The following is a 20,418-nucleotide window of genomic DNA, read 5'->3' on the forward strand; positions in this document are numbered from 1 at the left end:
TTAGCTCCGCGATTTTGTTATTCCGCCAATATTTTGGCTGTTTGCTTGCAAGCTCTCGCCTCGCGTGATTTTCGATTCCATTTCGGTTGCCATGCCTTTCAGGTCGTCATGACCCGCCAGAGCTTTAGAGACCGTATCCTGCTCGGACGCCCTCGTCGGCCAGCCCGGCCTCCCCACTCGCTTTCTGCGAACATTCAACCCGCCACTTGGCCCACCAGCGACTTTAATAAAAATCGCCTGGTGGTCGCTGTGGGTGTAATGCTCGCTGAAATGCCAGTTAGTTTCCCTTGTCAATGCGGTGCTCACGTAAGTGAGGGCAACGATAGAGCACAGGCAACATCCAACTCGGCAAATGCCTCGAGCAGGGTACGTCCTCTCTCGCTTGTCCTTCGGCTACCCCAATCGCAGGCTCAAGCATTGAAGTCACCTGCTATGATTTTCGGGATATGACTCCTTGCGTCCAGCACCAAATGGTGCAGCATCTCCTCGTACTGCGCACGTGTCGCGCTATGAGGAGCGTAACAGCTGTAAACATGAATCCCGCTCATCTTTGCTCTCACGAAACCAGCTTCCGGACGTTGCATAACTTCCTTCCTTCCGATATCACTGCTTTACCGGTCTTGTTCCTAGTCCAGACACCACCACCATAGCTGCGATAGGGTTCACAAATAATGGCAACGTCAATTCCCTTCTCTCGGATGGTCTGTGAAAGGAGGTCTTGCACCGCCTCACAATCATTTGGGCCTTGTATTTAGCGCTCTCCTGAACACTGGGCATCTGCCACTGCCAGTAATATGTCGGTTGTCGATGTCCTCCTTTCCTCCACACAGCATGCATTTCGGATCAGCCGTGCACTCCTTGCCGATATGTCCCTCTCCTCCGGACTTTCTTCACCGCTTTGATCTATCGTGGGCGCTGGTGCATACTGCAGCTATGTGCCCAAAATCGAGGCAGCTGAGGCATCTTTTCATGTCCACTCGCTCTCTGAGCCGACAGTTGATCCAGCCTATCTTCACTCTGCCCGCCGCTAGTATTTTGGACGCTGTCTCTGCTGGCAGGCTGATAACTGCAGTCTGCATCCCCCCATAACCCTTTCGCATCGATTTGACTGCCGACTCCTGTAGTCCCGGAGGCTCGAACACCTTTTCCAGTGCTTCCTGGACATCGTCCTTCGTGGTAACCTTATCGATGTCCTTGCACTCAAGAGTTACCTCCTGCCGTCTGGCCCTTACTATAGCCTGCTGGACAAGGGATTTTTCCACCTGACCGATGAATTTCTCCGCTGTTTTATCGTTCGACTTTGGGAACATTCCCTTCCTCTGAGCTAATCTCCGCTGCTCCTATGTTCCTTGACTCCATTGTTAAAGGCTTCCTTCTCTTCGGAGCCTTCTTAAGGGTCTCCTCTGGTTTCAGGCTCTCGTTCAGATAGCGCAGATACCATTTAATACCTGCCCTATTGAGGCCTGTCGCCTTTCTGACCTCAAACGTACTTTTACTGGTCACTGCTTTCTGAACAGAGACCTTGGTTCGTTGCGGTCTTCTCAGTAGGCCAATGTTGACCTTGGTTTCACTGTTTAACTTCCCAGGTTCTTTCTACCTGGGTGCAATCACGACGTTTTCAGTATTGCGGAGATGTGCCACGCCTGCTGGGCGAGTTTTTTGTATATTTATTTCATTTGAATTCCACAGGTGTAGTGGTTAGGATGTCTGCCGTGCTATAACCCCACGTAGTATGGTAAGGTGAAGCTTACTTACTAAGGTGACCAGGTATCACTGAGACTCCGTTCGAATACGATCAGTTACACAGGACTGCAAACTATGCAATGGGCACAGTTAACATGATACCCTGGATTGTGGATGGCGTTTTTCGACTCATCAGTGTAGATCCGTAGCGTTTTGTTAAATCATAGACTGACCCCGTACAAGGTGTGGCTGTCCCCGCACACAGACGGTTTTGTTATTCCAGAGGATTGGCTTCTGGAAAGCCGCATATCAACTCTAAAGAGAGATAGGTTGGCTCCCAGAGGGTTATATTCCGCAATAGTCTATCCTGCAATCTACTGCTTTGCCTTGCAAAGCATCGCGATATATCATGAAATGTTCACAACTCTAAAATTTTTTAAAGTGCTATTCTCGGAGCTTCTATCCTAAATTTACTCGTCCATGCCCTACTGCAATTCCTAGGTACAATAATGTCCCTCCGTTTATTGATTAACTGAAATTAATGAATAAATATTTGACTGTATCTTAGCTGCATTAGCTGCGCGTCTATTTTTTTATCCAACAGATGAGGCGGTCGCTATGTATTTAAACCGTGTCTGCCCCAAATTCAAAACCAACCAATCTAAAATTGGTTTCATATTACTTAATAGTCATAAGGACAGCGAAACTACGATTGCATTTGCAAATTCTTTTACGTGCGGAATAATTCTTTCAAGATATTTGCGTGTAACATCATTTGAATTTGAAAACGAATCAATCGATGAAAATCAGTTACAGTTTGAAATCGATTCAACAATGAATTTTACTTTACTCCAATGTGGGCGCCATCTACCGTCACGAACTCTACATTTTTCGAACTTCTTGGAAATTGACATAAAGTTTGCAGAAATCTTATACGCTCAGTATTTAAAGGAGCAATCCCAATCTACAGATAAATTACCGCAATTTCTTTTATAGGCGAATAACTACTTAAAACAAGAAAAATCCAAAACATCGATATTTCGATGTTTCATTGGCTCAAACCATCATCCACTTTTCGGTACTACGCCATTATGATCCATCTTGTTGAGAAACTCACCACAGACTACGTTCCATCCACGCACACAAACCAGCCGTCAAACGTGCACTGGGAAACATCGCACGTGGTCGCTCCCCAATTGGGGCGTCCGTCAGTCAACAATTGTTCGCCGCTGTGGCTGGAAGGAGTTCCTGGACCGGGAATCGACCAACGAGAAATCTGCTGCATCCGATTTAACACTCAGATTGCAACTGCACCCCAAATGCAATTCTGCTTTTAGTTCGATTTTGTGCGATTAGACGGCTTTAAACTGCTTAAAATAATTTTCTCGGGCACCTAAACTCGCAGTGATCCCATCAGTCAATCGTGGGAAGTGTTTCCGGTAAATTTTCCCGACCGTAAAAACATTTTCAAAATCCCAAGTTGAAACGGTCTCTGTGCAGCGTTTATCAACTTTGTGGACCGAACGAGAATAACCTCCCCACCTTGATCGTGTGTGTGTGCGCTGAAATGCATTGAGCTGTCAGTTTTTTTGCTGCTGTGTGCAAGAGACAGTTGTGCTATGAGCTGGGTGTGAAGGAGATAACAAGTGAAACGACGCCATTGACGCAAAATAGCTGTCAAAATCGAATTGCTGTCAAACGATCTGAGAAAAACTTTCGAATTGTGAGAAAATTGTAAGACGTTTTTTCGGGAAAACTGGAAAATTTTTAGTGAATTGAAGGCGCCCAGTGCTTGCGCTAGTGAAGGGGTGCGTAGTGAAGTGTTTTGACGGTGATTTAGACAAGGAGACGACCAATTGGAAGCTGGCGTTCGAAGGTAGGGGAATGTTTTGAATTGCAACGCTTGAAAGGCTACGGGTTCATTTTGCTTATTTCAGTTGATTAGATGTGATAGCGGAGCTCTGTATCTCAATGGTTTATAGCAAGAGTCAGCAGACTCGCTTGTATCGGCTCTGGATGTAAATAAAAACTCCTAACCTCACAATGCTTCGCTTCTGCTGCAAGTCTCCCAATTCGAACGCTTCGATTGCCTACGTAATTTCAAGATCCAAGTGGGTCGCTCCTCTCACGACACTCTTAAGGCCTTGTATGGCTCGTAGACGTTGGGTTGCGTAGTACTCCCACGGTTCGCCTAATTTGTCAACACCGAGATTGGCACGTTCGGGGGTCGTTCACACGGATCAGTCTCCCGTGAAGCTTCAATATTTCTTCTAATTTCGAAGCTGGTCATTCGCAAAACTCAATTCGCGCTGATAAGTCCAATCCAGTAATCCACTTGCTTCACACCAACTTGGGAAAGGTCCAATCCTCCAAGTTCGACCTGTACCACTAAAAGAATCGCGATCCAACCTTGCCCGTGGCCTCTGGTCAAATCTTTCGACCGTATCTATTCACCTGCTGGTGGCCGAAATCAATTTTACGCTGCCCGGGCACTCTGAAGTCCTATCACACTCCATGCTCCAGTGGACGTTCGTGCGTTCTATTCACCTGAGCGAGTGACACAATCGAAAGTGATGGTGCGTCCCGAGAATCGGCTTCGTGGACCCTCTCAAGAATCTCCACTCGGTTCCTGGTTTCTTGCCAGTGAGTGCTTTCTAAGTTGCCCTGTCCCACTCGTGTAGCAGTTCTTTGCCCTCTAAGCTGGGAGATCCTGTTCCGACGACCGTGGCTCTAGCTTCGCAGCTCTTGGACTCTTTTTTGCCACGGCCGCTGTGCACCTTCGTTTTGTTCTATTTGTGATTTTTATGGACACTAATAAAAAGTGAAGACGAGAAGCGTTGCAAAAATCTGAGTTCCAAATGGAGTTTTTGGCTTTTCAGTTTTTTTCTTTGGTCTGCAAAAGAGATTTGTTTGCTTTCAGCTTTGCGTCGTTAATTTCGATACTATCAAAATCTGGTTTGTTTGCTAAACGCGTTCAGTAGATTATTCTGCGTTTTTTTTTGTCGATCCGCATATTGGACTTTCAAGTTGTTTTGCATCTTGAGACTCGCAAAATGCGGAGTTGTCTTCGTGGACTCGTCAAGTTTTCAGGTTTTTACACTCGAAGCCAGGCGAACTTACAGTGGCGATTTGGCGGTTCGCAAGGTGTCAGTTCACCATCGATTCCCGGTCAGGTAGCAGCTCTGGAGAACAGTTCTCGTCGTTCGTGGAACATCTATCGTTTCCAACGAGATTCTTCAACTTTTGAGTCTTGTGAATTTCCCAACGCAGCCCAGGCTGCGGAGTGTGTCTGAATTCAATTCGTTTCATGTGCTATGTTCCTGCTCTTTTCTGCTTGGGGATGGAGATTATGCAAGCAGATTTTAGATTAGAATCGTGATTGCCCTCAAGATTTGAACTTTCGAGAAGTTTGCGTTTGTCATGGCCAAGTTTGCATGTATTGCATAATTCTGCTACCTTAGCACATTGATTCGGCGACAGACCTTGACGGAGTGGAATCATAAATAGTTGCCGCTCGGTTGAGTTTTTGTCTAGAGAGTTTTGTCTTTTGGAATAATTGCAAATTTATTCAACTGGCTGGAATCATAAAAGCCAAGAAATAGATGGAATGCATTGACCTGAGGTAGTTAGCGAGCGGATATCTTAATGAGTCTAAATGATTGTGACGTCGCCAGCTGGCCATTCTATATTTTAGAGACTTTATTTCATCCTAATGTTTTTGTTTGTCTGGATGAGCAGCTTCAAAGTACAAAATCACCATTAAATAAGCCATTTTCGGAAAGGTTTTTTCCCATGAATGCTTGCAGTAGAAAAATAAATATTCTCAAGTCTAGGAGACCCCCCCAATAACTTCCACAACGGAACAGCATTAACTTTTAAGACGACAGCAGGAACAGGATGCTTTCAAAAAAGTATATTTTGTCGAAAATGTTACAAATTAGAAGAATAACTCAATCGGTACACAAGCCTAAACACTTTCTGTAGAAAATAAACACGAGGTAAACTCCCAATAGTTTCCAGAAGCTGAGAGTTCACTCCTCAGGTCCCTGCTTCAACTAGGAGACTACGAACTCTTTCACCGCCAAAATCGAAATGATCGCGCAAATCAAACTCAAAGCCAATGATGCAAACTCCACTAAATTACATCACAAAATCAAAAACATGTAAAATATCTTTTCCCTCCACCAGTCAACCTGGAAACCGTTGAAGAAAATGGAAAGTTCTTTAGTCATTATTCTGTAATACTCGCGTTTTCTCGCCCCCTACTCTAAGCACGCTAATATCGGTCGTCAATGCTTCAAGCTCCGCCTTCTCATATTTTTGCAATTTAAGATACAAAAGCATCAGAATCGCGCGAATATACGCTCCGCCCATTTGGTTAATTTGATATCAACAAGATTTTTCATGTTTCCGAGTGGCCGGTTTGCTGCTTTTCCATTTAATTCTATCAACAAAGAAATCGCGTTACCTGGGTTTTACTCAGACAAGTGATTAGTGAACCTAAGAAAAGCTTCGCGAACGAGTCTGAAATATTTAAAATGTTCAAAAGCTAAGTAAAATCGATATTGTATATAAAACGAGCGCAAATTTACATTTCAATTGGAAGCAAGCTGGGTTGCGTTGTAATTGTGCGTGTGCGTTGTAGAGGGGAGGCCAATGGACATCCGGATTGAATTGTTGACTACATGTTGCTTCTAATAATTGGGGAATCTCCATATCCTGAAAATTCATCAAGCTTCCAATAATTGGCAAATTGAACACACGCCATTTACCCTTTTAGCGCGCATCACCCATTTCGATTCGCTCAAGAGCCAAAAAAGGTCAATTAGATTTTAACTCCCCTTCGAATTTCTAAACAAAAATTTGACGATTTTGAACTAAGTCAAACTCTTATTGCGTTGCTTCTCATTCAAATGTTGTCCTGGATTACCCTTCCCCTGAAAATTCAAGTTGATACCATCTAATAGCGCAAGATTTTCCGCTTCATGTCGATACATGACTTGTTGTAATCCTTTCACTCTTTAATGCCACACACTTTTCTAAGCAGCTTCACAAAAATTGTATCAAATTCGCCATTTTCGCTATCTTTGCAGAGAAGTTAGCATGGTAAACAATTTTTTTCAAGTTGGTTTAGAAGGTTTTTTTTATCCTTCATTGTAATGAAGAACCCATCGCAGCAGAAAGAGTGGTTCGACAAATTTATAGAAGGATTCCAATGAGAACACCTGACTCATTAAATTGAAAAAAAAGCCGTTTGTCAAGCACAATGCAAATTTCTATGGCGCCAATTTCGCTAAAGACGGTCCCAAACGCAGATGAAAAAGTAGAAGAGTCACTACAGCCCAAACCACGAAATATCTCACTGAGTAGTCACGAGAGCAGCTTAAATGAATGTCATAGAGCTGTGAGACATTGCAGTTTCAAACAATCAGGCGATATTGGGCGGATTGTACTATCCTCCGGTGGTATGTTCAGACAGTCTGCCCCATGCGTTCATTGCAAACTGCTGTGAATCTAAGAACGCATCCTAGAGGCATAAAGCCTTCAGATTTCTCGTTGCAAAGAAGGCAGAATTAGTAAGAATACAGATCTAATGGATTCACGTTCACGAAAATCATTTGAAACCATTTCAATATTCAGCTTCAGAACATTTTCGTTTATTTTGGCTCCAAAGTACGTCTGTAATCCTACCATTGGGAAGACAGACCCTTGAAGAGAGCGAGTGTTCTAACGCCCACATCAAAACATTGTGTTTAAATAGCGGTTAGTGTTGGTTTCATTTCGAAATGCTTGGTATGCAGCTTGCAATTGGTGCTGTTAAAGCGACCATCAGACCAAATTTGAATGGTGCGACCCCATCAATTCTGATAGAAGGGTTATGAGCGTCATATTTGCGAAAAACCCTTGAACGGAACTCTCTTTCCATGCCTGATATGTCCGAATCCCCCAAAGACCTCTGGTCATCTGGCAACTGCTACTCCCTTTCGATGGTTCCCAGGAAAAAATTTTGAAAACATTTGGTCCGCGGGCATCAGAAGTATCTGATAGTTTAGTGGGTTGACTTGCATATCCAAACACTGTGACGTTTGTTAGGCCCATTGTACTATCCCCGGAGATCGCCTATTCATCGGCCTCTCGCCTACAGCGTTCGCAGGCTTTCGCGAATATGAGAGCACTCTCCAGATGCAGAGAATACGCAGACTCTTTGTTGAAGAAAACCTCACTAAGATATATTCGTTTGAAGTTTGAGAATGCCGGGTAGCTGCATATAAAGTGCAGGGCCGTCTCTTCCTCCTCCTCACATTGACTGGATATGGCCGAGGCCACCACTCCAATTTTTTCCATATGGTAGTTTAAGGAGCAGTATGTTTTCATGTCCCACTTCTTAAGAGACAACACAAATATCGCTCTAACGGCCCCAAAGGCGTTCGCCTATCGACAGCAGTTCAAATTTCTCCATTCGGCTGCATATATCCTTGCAATTTCCTCCCTCAGAGTAGACTTGACAGTAGATGGCCGGATGTCAAAAGCTGGTTCTGGCCCTACCATTGTGGATCCAGAACCTTGGCGAGCCAGTCTGTCATCTCCTCATTACCACCTGATGACAATTCCACACCAACTGGCTTGAAATGTCGTTGCTGTTAGTGCTGATAATGCCGCCGGACTGCCGGAACTGATTCGAATGGTGCGACCCCTCCACTTTTAGTGCAGACTTCTTCTGCTGCCAGTAAAATGACATAAATCTCTGCCTGGAATATGGTCGTCATTTTTCTAAGAGGTGGAGCCAGTTCCACATTCGGATTTCCCGAGAACATCCCTGCGTCCGATCCGTTTTCCCTGACTGACCCGTCGGTGAAGATTATTAAATCTATAATCCCAAAAGACTCGTGGCCATCTATCGATCATTCTTTTCTTTTGGTGATTACGAGGAAGTACGGGAACCATATGATTGTCGCGTTTCAGAGCCAAGATAGCTTCGAAGTCTTTTGAAACGACTATGCAGGAGCGGGGTCTATCACTTCCACTTATAAGTCAGCATGTCGGAAGTTTAAGCCCCGTATTTCCCCACCAACAACTCATGGTCTTGTATGAGGTATATCCATGTCTTGCAGCTATTGAGCCGACGACTAATAAGTGCAGTCGCGCTTTACAATGCTGCAAGTTTATCTGAGAGATATGTCACCTCATCTACGGTTCCGATGAGGAGACCGTGAGTTGCACATCCCCTTCATTGGTTTTAGGAGCCGACACTTGTAGCGTGACGGTCCCAAGCCCGTAGTAGAGCCGGTAGCCGTGCCCGAACCTTTTTAATATCCCCGTTTTGCCTAATCGCGTCCAGGTGGAGGTGTTAAGATTATTATCGATTACAAGTTGTTCCAAGAGCAGGAGCACCATTATCATCCTCTTCTGATAAGCAGAGAAACCTTTTTTTGAAACATTGGTAGCTCGGAAACCCTCTTCAGGGACAGTCACACACCCTCCCACACATCATTGAAGGAGGAGCAGTACTCTCTGAGCCATTCGTGCGTGCTTCATCGGCATGGTCTATCCCTAATATAATCCGTTGTAAGGATACAGTGATTATAGTTAGGAAAAGCATCCTCCTAAGTTGCTCGCACAGCTATGTATCGTGACCGGATAGATTGGTGTTGTAGTACATTGGCTTCGATAGCCTTGGCTACAAATGAAGACTTGGTCGTTACTGGCGAAGCCTTTCTTTGCAATCATTTGAACCCAAGAGTTGGGATATTCAGAAGACCGCTGCCGATTTGGTTTACCCTTAGCCGCAGACGCCACAGACGATCTCTCACCGCCCACATAATGCTTAAGCAATCACGTCTTGGGATTTGTTTCAGCAGACAGAACCAAAATCGGCGCAACAGTCAAGCAGTTATTCAAACTCCAAAGACTAGCATATATGTGGAGCTATGAGGACATAGTAAACGGCTTCCCTGAAGGTCCTTCTGACATTGACTTCTCTGCATCTTCACAAACAAACTCAAATGGGAAGAACAATTTTCAGAATGTGTATTCGTATTAGCGAACCAAAGAGCTATCTTGTTGACCTTTCCAGGCAATATCTCGAATTGCGATATACCCCTCACTGCGGAGAGAACAAGCGTAGGGGTCATTGATCCAAAGAGTGAAGTACTTTGAACCAAATAGTAAACAAGCCAGCACATTTCAGGCGGGAATATACGCCAAAGAAGTGCCTATTTTAACCTCCAGAGGAACAACATGGAATAGAAGATTACGATCATAACCGACAGTGAGGTGGCAATTAAGAGACTCGAGTTCAACCACGTGGGCTCTTAACTGATATGGGAATACCTTAACTGATGAAAATACGCTTGGGTCGTACAGTAGGATTTAAATACTTTAAATTTCAGACCCTATCAAAAAGTAGAAATTCCGGTCCATGTACGAGAACCCTTCTCCTGAATCGCGAATGGGTTTATGGCCATGACATCGGGAAAGAAGAACAGCGACTTAAGGAAGTTACCACGAATCGAATAGGCTAGGGTAGGGGAATCGTTTGAACCTCACCAAGAAAAGCTTTAGTATAATAGTCCCCATCGGACATCACTTTGTTCTGGTGGGGGAGCACATGCTCTCCACTTCAGTAGAAAGTCTGCATCCAACATCTATCCATCTGTCTACAGATACGAAGCGGTCAGTTAGAAACGAGCGTACAGCAGCTTTCTTAATGAGAGGAGTTGGAAACCCGACTACGGCTGACTTGTCGGTGATGCTGTTGCTTAATTCTTCCAAAAAACGCCGCCGCAAAGGAGAATGGACTACAGGATGAATCTCTTCCTCCTCCTCTACCAGGAAAAGCAGAAAAAAGAGAAGCTAGTGATGTGGACGCAACTGGTCTAATACTGCTATGTGGAATCGGATTCATGCAGCATGGACTCCGTTACTCCTACCGACAACAGCAAAGCGTACTGCATAAGAAGGCGAAGCTTGTTCGGAATTAGGACACGTGCGTTACTCCACCACCAAATGTGGTAATATCCAGAGAAACCGGACGCAAGAGAGCGGAACTTTCGGCGGAAGGTGGAGACAAACTGGTAACTGCTGTGAGATTCACGCATGGATGCAGCAAACTCTTTAGTTAGCGGTGGTTCTCACATTAGACTACATTTATATCTACAAGCATAACGGTTAGTCAAATTAACCTGCAGAATGCTAAAACCTCTTCCTATTTGCGAGCAACAAGACTGCTCTTATATATTTCTGGTGCAAGATCCATCGGTGGTATTGGATCAGTAAAAGAAGCTAGGCTAAGAGGTCTTCGAGACCGAGAGCCTGCGTCCTGATGTCAAAATTGTTAGAGACAATGGGGCAGGTAGATACAATTCTGTTCTTAGGACCTACCTTCGGTCAACTTAAAATACCAGGTAAGTGGCAAAAAAAGAGACGTCATAGTTCCTTCCGCTTACCCTATTATTCTTTGTGTCCTTCGCCGATGCAAGAACTAAGGGATCTTAACAGGTTTCGATGCGAATGCTAAGTACATTTGTTGGGACAGTAGCAAATACAATCCGAGAGGAAAGAAGCTGCACTTTAGTTGATCTGATGACCGCGAACATAGGATGCGCCCGTTCGAAGCGAGACTACTTTAGAACACACTGTGAGGAACTGATTGTGTATAGTCCTCCAAAGAGAATGGAATGGACGTTTTACGAACTCCAAAATTGAATTTGCAAACACTCTCTGGAAAGTACACCATCCCGGAGAAGTGGAACGGAGGGAATAGGCGTTTCAACAAGAAAGTGTTGCAAGGAGAACTGGGACAAAGTGAGAGGGGTGGTTTCCAATGAAAAACCAGTTGTTATACTGTCTGTGTCAGAGCACTTGGCATGGATGGCATATATCCAACGATGCTAAAGGAGGCACTCTATTCTTCAAGAAATATTTTTCTAACATGTCTTGCTTTGCACATCTTGCCTATCTCTTGCCAGAAAGTTATTGTGGTCTTCATACAAAAGCCCGAGTAAGATGGCTATTCAAATCGAAAGAACTTCCGAAAAATTTGCTTAACAGTATTCTCGCTGAAAAGTATATTATTGATGTTGCTATCCCCCATAATAGCAACATTGACCGAAAATACGTGGAGAAGAAGGTGAACTATGAGCCATTGGCTCGGGAAATCAAAGAAATTTGGCGTCTCGAACGGGTGGTTGTAGTTCCCATAATATTGTCAGGTACAGGTATTGTACCTAAATCCCTCACGGCTTCCCTTGATGTCCTGGGACTTTCGCACAGTCTGGTTCAAACCATGGAGAAGTACACCATTCTGCATACGTGCTCGATGTTGCGAGGAGTACTCGACGGATTCTCCCACAGACCTACCACCGGCCACCACCACCAGTGCCCCTTTAGTTTTTAAGTAGGTAGGATCATCCGAGCCTAAATGCTTGGCACTTAGTGCTAGTATTAGGTAAAATCCGGCATCTGCCGAGATTGTGATAACTCGGAATAATAATAATCGTTGGCGCAACAATCCATATTGGATCAGGGCCTTGAAGTGTGTTAGGGTACTTCATTCAAGACCGTAACGGTACACTACAGTACACTGTAGGAGGCAATCTGGTCAACATTGCGCTCGCCCGAGATTATTACCCTGATTTGACTCAGGTACTCATTCACAGCTGAGTCGACTGGTGTCCGACATCAAATCACGATACAAATCCCACTGCCACCAGTGCGATTTGAACCGCGGCCTTCCGTACGACAGCCTTGCGCTCTAACCACCCGGCTATTCGAATAAAAGCCTTGCCACAGCGAAAAAACCTGTCAGTCTGCTCTTCATTTTGTTTTCCAAGTTAGAGGGTGCAACTTTAAAAAGCGACTACGCGGTAGACATTCCCAAAAATTTTGTGATGCCGCCAGACAGTATAGCGTCGATGATATTTTAGTTAAGAGGATCTATGCTATGTTAATGTAGGGATTACATGTGCTGAAGTGGCTATTGATTTCTAGTTTTCCCGGACTTCCAGATATAATCATAAAAGACAGCATCGAAACGGATGAAATCAAAGGACGGGCTAGTCACACACAAAATTTTCTACCTGGCGCCGTGATACTGAAAAAAATGTACCTAGAAAACAAGGGCAAGAAGTTGAACTAAGTCGAATATCAAGCAGTCAATGTCTTCAAACGGTAAGCCATCAGAAAAATCTTGAGTAAGAGGGACAAGACATGGCAACTTAGGCAACTCTAGTGGGAAGCTCATTTAGAGCGAATAGATGAGAAAGGAACTTCCAGACATCTGCTCAAAGCCAAGGTGGAAGGCAAACGACCATCTAGGACACCCCGCAGCAGATGAGATGACCCAGCGGACAATTCGACAAAAACGCGGATGTTGGAGAACGCGATCACTGGACTGAAAAGAATGGAAGCCAAGACTTCGAAAGACAATCAAGGACCGATTTCGAAGAAGTTAATAGTGTGTTGAAAAAGCTCCAAGTTGTAGCCCTAGGAAGTTGTGAAAGTTCAGGAAGCTTCACGTAGCCATGAATTGCTGTTGCTAACGACTCCAAGTACCAACAGTCTTGTCACGCTGAATTCAATGCTTAAAACAAACCATAAGGTCCACTTGCACTAAGTACTCAATAATACGATCACATTCATCACACCTTATCAATTCTCTCATGACACATATTGTATCTTACAAAACAATGCAGGAGACCCAACCGCAAACCGCCCTTTCAATAAAAACCAGCTGATATGCAACAACGCTCTCATCTCTACAATTCCAATGATTCACTTGTTGGTGAATCAGACAGGCATTGTTAAGGTTCAATGCATGAACAAACAAATGATTTTCCCATTGACACCACTCCGGGGAGAAATGCGTTAATGAATTCTCGGTGAGCAAATTTCAGTTCGTCCGTTAGATAATGGAAAGCGCCATTATCTGTCTACCATAAGAACATTCTGCTTACTGAGTAATTTCGAGTAAATAAGAGCATTACTGCTACTACTGTAGATAAATTGAATTCCAATGACCTCTTATCGTTTGTACAATGTATGGTGAATTATGTTGTAATTTATTTTTAGATAAGGTAATGCGGACATATATAAAAAGTCTGAAGCCAGATAATATTTTCTCGTTTTATAGCTATTGGAAAATTTGAGGTCGGTTATGCATGTGGGCACGGAGCGAATTCTGAAAAAATACTTCTGCCATTTGGAAGGTGTATTTTGGTCAAGTGCAATAATTCCGAAAAATTTAAGTTTGGATACCTCTTGCAATATCTGTCCGTCTAGGAGTAGTTTGCCTCCATTGGAAATCTGCTGGGAATTGAATCATATGGTCGGTTATATACAAATGACGGGCTTAATCAGTTTTCAGAAGTTTTCTAAGGTCTCTATCTTTGAATCTTTTGGGTAAAATATGTAACTGTTCGTGAGTCACATCGATACGATATCTAAAGCATTAAGTTGACCAAAAAATGTCGGACATATGATACTTTTCTTTTGGACGTCTCCAACAACATTGGGAAATAAGAATGTTCCTTTCACACAATCGTCTAAATCCATCGAGCAAACCGCATTCAAAATTGAATAGAACCATCACAATCAATCGTCTGCTTTGTGGTTAAGAGTAGGTTTGAAATCCATAGCATTCAGCGCTTATATATTTTCCAAATCTGACAGAAATATAGAAAATTTACAACATTCGGAAGCCACGTTCAGGTGACTTGTAATATTTGGAACCTCACAGGGGTATGAAGAAGTATCAACTTTATTTAGATAACATTCACTTATTCCATGAAATTCACTGAAAACGTTTCCGCGGGATTTTGTCTTTCACAAAAGTTCAATCGCTGAGACTTTTTTACCCAGATACTAGCCAAAAACTCCTCATTTTGACTTATTACTGGTGGAAAAAATTGGCAGAAAAGCAGAGATAGCAGTATTCGTCTAGAAAATCAAATCGAATCAAGGGAAATTTCTTGCGGTCGTTTCTACTTCACCCTTAATACAGTCCAGGTTTGTCACCATGAGGCGACCATCTGTTTGGTCCATTGAAGTAAACTCAAAAAGGTCAAAGGATCAATAGTAGTGAAGAAATTGAACTATTTGTATGCGATTGACTAAGGACTGAATCTTCAACTTTTTGTGATCGAATCAGGAAACTTCCAAAGTCTTAGCAATTGTCAAAGTAATTTCATCTGAAAACTATATCATTTGCAGAAAAGTTATTAACAAATCTTGTTAGTAACATACCATAGATATGTTTAGTATGGGTGAGCTCGGGACAGACGTGATCGTTGTAGATCATAACTCTAAAGTATTCTTTAGTCGGATCAACAACGGCTTGCATCCTGAACTCCTTCCCTTCTTGTGCCATTAATTGCAAAAGGTAAAGCCATAGCTTCAGACTAAAAACTACTTCGCTTTAATAGAGGAGAGATGAGAGTTCCAACTACAATATTGCATGGTAGTCTGCTGTAAAATGCAACCATCTTGTGATACCACGACGTCTGTGATTTTATTTGATTTCTCTGTTATTATATCAACCATAAAGATGTGCTACTGTCACCAAAAAGATTCAAGCTTTTATCAACCCTTAATTGCATCGTGATCTTCTGGCCTTATACAATCTAGAATGAATAGCTAAGTTGCCGTATGAGTCAGATCGAAGCAAGAGGTTTCAACGCGCATGTTTCGCCACCGCTTGTCTGACGCGAACTCGATTCTACGTTGAACGTTTCGACGCTGGAGAATACTTTTTCAATACACATCTTTTTCAAATTGTATCTATTATCTGAGTTCATATCGTTTTGATGACGCTCCGTGGTCGAAACGTGCTCCCGTCTAAACAACATGCACCCGCATCAGATACCTATGTACGTTGTTAAGAGATAGACCGATAACTCTATTGTTGCCTATGCCAAAAAGTAAACCCGCCATCACAGTATGGGCTGCGAATGGGAACAGTAAAGGGAAGGCGTCAGATGCTTAGGAAAATTAAGAGAAGGGAGAGGAAGGAGCAGATTACCATGACGCTTTATGCCTTACCTTGGAAACTGTCTGGATAGGTAAGGTTATTCTATTAAATTCAGCAGAACTACAAGATGGTGATTCGCCCTCTGAGTATGAAAATACATTAAGTTTGGTTAACCAGTAGGTTATTAGGATTTCGGAAAACTGTCCTCTTCTCCTTGCGGCATACAAACGGTAAATCTGACTCCTGATCAGCTATCCGTAAGATACCGTCTGTACGATCTGTAATATGCACCACATTTGTGTCGCCTGTTGCTTTCGCTTCGGTGAGAATCATCAAGGTGCTCGGCAATAAGAGGAAAAGAGAGGTTCAAATGATCCTCATCCACACCCCCAACAATGCTGCATGCTGCATGTCACCTAACGCTTTCCTCTCAATATTCAACCAAACAATGGGGTGGCAAGCGTTTAGGTATCCGGCAGCCCCGCCGGATCAACACATAAAATCAAGACAAAGCCAAATGACCGCAGGGAACGAATCCAAGTCGAAAGTGAATTTATATATACATGTTTCCCACAAGTCGGTAGCCACTGGCAGTTCTTGGTATTTTTTCTTCCCTCAAATAAGTAGGTGGTGGTCATTATCTCTGGTAAAAATGATTTGTCGTACGTCGACATATAAAAAAAATTAAGGCTGCTCTTAATCTAGAAGGGCATTTCCTTCATAAGATCTAGTAAACTCAGAAAGATATCTTACGTTAGATCTAAAAAGTTCCAGCAAAAGGAAGACCGTAGTTTTTTGCAGGAACAAATTAATTTGCAAAAACTGCAATAATCTTCTATTGTGTCTCCTTGGGAAACATATAAAGGCACACAGACGGTCACAATGACTGGTGGTGAGAGTTGTTGACCGATAAGAAAGTTCACCCTGAGCGAATGGATCGTAAGCCGTTTGATTGGCCTCATTTAAGAAAGTACGTCAAACGGTCACATACAGAACGTTCGGAATTTAGGATTACTGCATTCATTCCATAATAAGAACAAACGATTTAAAGGAGCGGTGGTTATTGGAAACACAGCACATAAACATGGTACTAGCTCTAGTAAAAGCATGGCTTATCATGAGCGATATCGATAGCCACAGAAAAATTCAGGCAATGGTTTTTAGAAGTAGGGTAACAGCCACGGGTCATTTTTCTTAAGACTTTTCTCCGAATTGGAAATATTTTAGTTTCTGTTTCCTAGTGGGTCGTTTCCGAACGCTACGAATTGGTGTCCCTCTTTCTGAGAGCGCTAAACGTCTTTTGAGATCTTTGGAGATCCTTGAGTTCAGTTTGACATCGTCAACATGAAAAATCTGAATCATCGTATTGAATATAGGAAGGTTACTCCCGTAAGCTGTTCAAGTTTTCGCCCAGATGAGTTATAAAAGTTTTATGATATCCAACCAATTTATACTTCTGATATTTTTTTGGGAGATTTCTAGATAAAATATGACTGAGGCAAGGAGTCCACATCTTTAATCTGACTATTTGCTTGATTTACAACTAAATTTTCTGGTAAACTTGAAAAGGAAGAGGAACATTTTAATTAGTAGTTCATTTGGAACAAATCCTTCGACAGGATATATTCTAACAAACGAAAAGACTTCATGACATATTGACAGATCAAGTGAGAAAAGAATTTCAGGTAATATCACTCGAACCGAATATTAAACGTCTTTCCTTGTAACAATGCCATTCCCCGAAGATGATTTCCAGATGCGCGAAAAGCAAAAAGTGGTAATTTCACACAAGGCAATCCTTTCCTACTACCCTCACGTACCATTCAAGACTCTTTTGCCCCTAATATCCCGTCATACATACAAAAAAAGAAGATAATCCCCCATCATTACTTTCTATTTAACACAAAGTAGAGCACCACTGGACATACATCTTTAATTTGTTTTCTTTTTATGCTGAACAAGCTTCTTCCGATAAGCTACAGCACAAAAATCTAATTTCTAAGATGCAAAAGCTGCTTTCAACTAGCGAAATATTTTGGAATCAATCTGTGGCGAATGTGTGTTGCGAGAAAACTGCAAGAGCTTTACGAACCGATCAGATTTGAGAAGGAGTTCGTCAAGGGAAGATATTAAGACCTGTGCGCTCGGCGCTCAATAGTCCCTAGAAGTAAAGAAAATTTGCTCCGAATATATGGTGCTTAAATTCGCGTTCCTATTTGAAAATCAAAGATATAATTGAAGAAATGTAATTAGATTGGTAATTTTCAAGTAGCTACCCCCTTGTATTATTAACTTTTACATATATCATCGTCCCACGACATAGAGTGCTGTATTTACGTTTGTCGCGTGGTATTATCACCACGCAACTTTAGAAATAAAGAGATCGAAACAAGCACATAAGAAAATAAAAGGGCACATGCTAAATGTCCTTAGCCGAGGCTCCATTTTGTGCTTTGATTTCTCCTATACGATTGTTACAGACAGCTTGATTCTCTGTTGGTTATTTGGGATTTAAAAATGCACTTAAAGTCTTCTTTGTTTGTCGCAAGAGGCGACTTAAAGGGATAGAAATTTGTGGGCTAGCAACCTGGAAATTTTGAAACATTATTCAACAACGCCTCAGATAGGGGCTGCCCTCACGGCTATGACCTTTGGCTATCGAAAACCGACTATGATTGGTTTCAGGAATAAGTGCCAACTCCTCGATAACGGTAGAAAGGGTCCCCAAAATATTTGCTTTCCCCAACTCGAGCGGGAATTCCAACGATATAAGCTGGACATTCTGGGCCTAAGCAAAATAAGATGGTGGGACTCTATACAGTTCTCCTCTTTCTCTCTTTCGCTCTTCTTTCTGGAAAGCCAAGTGGTAGCAGACGCGGATCCGATATCGGGTTGTTTCTGGCGGCTACCACAAGCCGCGCTCTCTTGACCTGGGTGCCAGTTTCTGATAGATTTCTGAGAGGAAGGTTCCGGTCCAGATTTATTATCGTCACAATTGTACAGGGCTACGCACCAATGGTGAATTCTGATATAGTGGAGAAAAATGCTCCCTGCGAGCAATTCCACGCAGTTCAGGGGAGGCTTCCTAAAAGTTGCATTGTGGTCGTGATAGGTGGTCTGAGTGCGCAAGTGGGCTCTGGTAGAACCTTGCTCGGACATATCTTGGCTACCGTAAAAATAATGGTTGGAGATTTGTAGCTTTTCGCAACTTCCACCGCCTCGTCATTGGCGGCATATTGTTCGAGCGCAGAGCCTGCCATAATGTTACTTAGGTTTCACCTGGCCGCCACTGTACGAGCAGTTAGATCGACCACTTCACGCCGGGAGTTGTCCCCTGGATTTGCGTAAGAAGAGAGGCCTGGGCATCGGCCTCGAAAGGGATTACCATTTGATAGTCACTTACGTTCGATTGCGTATTGCCTTCGCCCCTTCAAGTTCAACATCGAACGCTTGTATAATCTAGCTGCCGCTCGACAGTGGAAGAGCTATCTCGCTGATCAGACAGCAGATATACTGAGTAACCCGCCCGAAAATTTCGATCAGTATTGGGCTACCATCAAAAATGCTCTTTTCTTCCTCTTCTTGCTCTTCCTTCCTCCTTGTGAATGAAATGATTAATCACCGTAACATATAGATACGAACTGCTCCTCCTCTAAGCAGAAGAGAAATCATTTCCGCCATCAATGCACTTAAACGGAGTAAATTCGCTACGCTTGACGGCCTCCCCGAGGAGTTATTTATCGCTGCACCTGCAGTTACAACAGACTTGCTACTTCTAATCGTACGGAAGTCTTGGAAATCTGAGACCTTTCCCACACAGTGAAAGAAGAGGACACATTTTAGGTATAATAATTGGAGGGTACCTGTGTGCTCATTGTCGTTACAAAGATAATAGCTGAAATAATCCCGGAATGTATCAGAGAACATCTCGGAAGCTTGATCGATAAACAGCAGGCTGATTTCTGCTTCAGATCCTCCTGCATTGACCACATTAAAACCCTACGGATAATTTGGGGACAGTACCCGAAGTATCGTTCTTCGCTTCATTTGTTCTTCATCGATTTCAAGAAATCTTTCGAAAGCTTGGACTGAGTATTTTAGAGTGTTCTATGCAGGAGAAACTATTGGGTATTGTCAGGGCGACATATAATTGTAAAATGTCACGTATTCTATCGTAATAAACTCTCTGTGGAATTTGAGGTCCAAAACGCAGTCTGCCAGAGTTCTCAGTCTGACTGGTCATCGCCCTCTCCCTATCTGCTTTATGGGCAAATTATCAAGGGCATCCATCCATTTGTGTATCTAGGAAGCGTGGTTTCTGCCTGAGAGTAGTACATGGAAAGTGAACATCATTGTTACTCAAAAGCTACAAGATTTCGTCAGTGTCTGCCTGCGATGTATTATCGAAGTACGCTGGCCTGATTCTATCACAAACGAAGAACTTGGCCAGCGCACAGCCTGTCATTCGTACTCATTGTGGTCCGTAGGCGGCAGTGGCAGTACATAAATCACGCATTAACTGGGGGTGACTATTCCATTGCCGGCTATCCATTTACCAAGTTCCCTTTTTACTAAATCTCGTCTTTTTCACATTTTTGTAGTATTGACGCTTATCTTCCCGTTTGAATCATAAATTTAGCTGTGCACTCGTGTCAGTTTCTTGTGCTGCTTCATTCAATTGAAAGAATATCTCGGAAATCGATCATATCATATGTCTGCGAATTGAACAATTTGTGCGAATTTATAGTTTTTCTCGTATATCTGCTGAT

General features: G+C 43.0%; 1 protein-coding gene across 1 annotated transcript in view; it reads left to right on the top strand.

Moving 5' to 3' along the window:
* Positions 1 to 2,905: 2,905 nt before the first annotated feature.
* LOC119653598 (fizzy-related protein homolog) overlaps positions 2,906 to 20,418 on the top strand; it is a 136,181-nt gene continuing 118,668 nt past the window's right edge. The window contains exon 1 of the mRNA XM_038058347.1: positions 2,906 to 3,559. The gene's annotated coding sequence lies outside the window, so the exon portion shown is untranslated. The remainder of the gene's footprint in view (positions 3,560 to 20,418) is intronic.

The sequence above is a fragment of the Hermetia illucens genome, chromosome 4, assembly GCF_905115235.1.
Source record: "Hermetia illucens chromosome 4, iHerIll2.2.curated.20191125, whole genome shotgun sequence".
In the NCBI taxonomy this organism is placed as follows: Eukaryota; Metazoa; Arthropoda; class Insecta; order Diptera; family Stratiomyidae; genus Hermetia; species Hermetia illucens.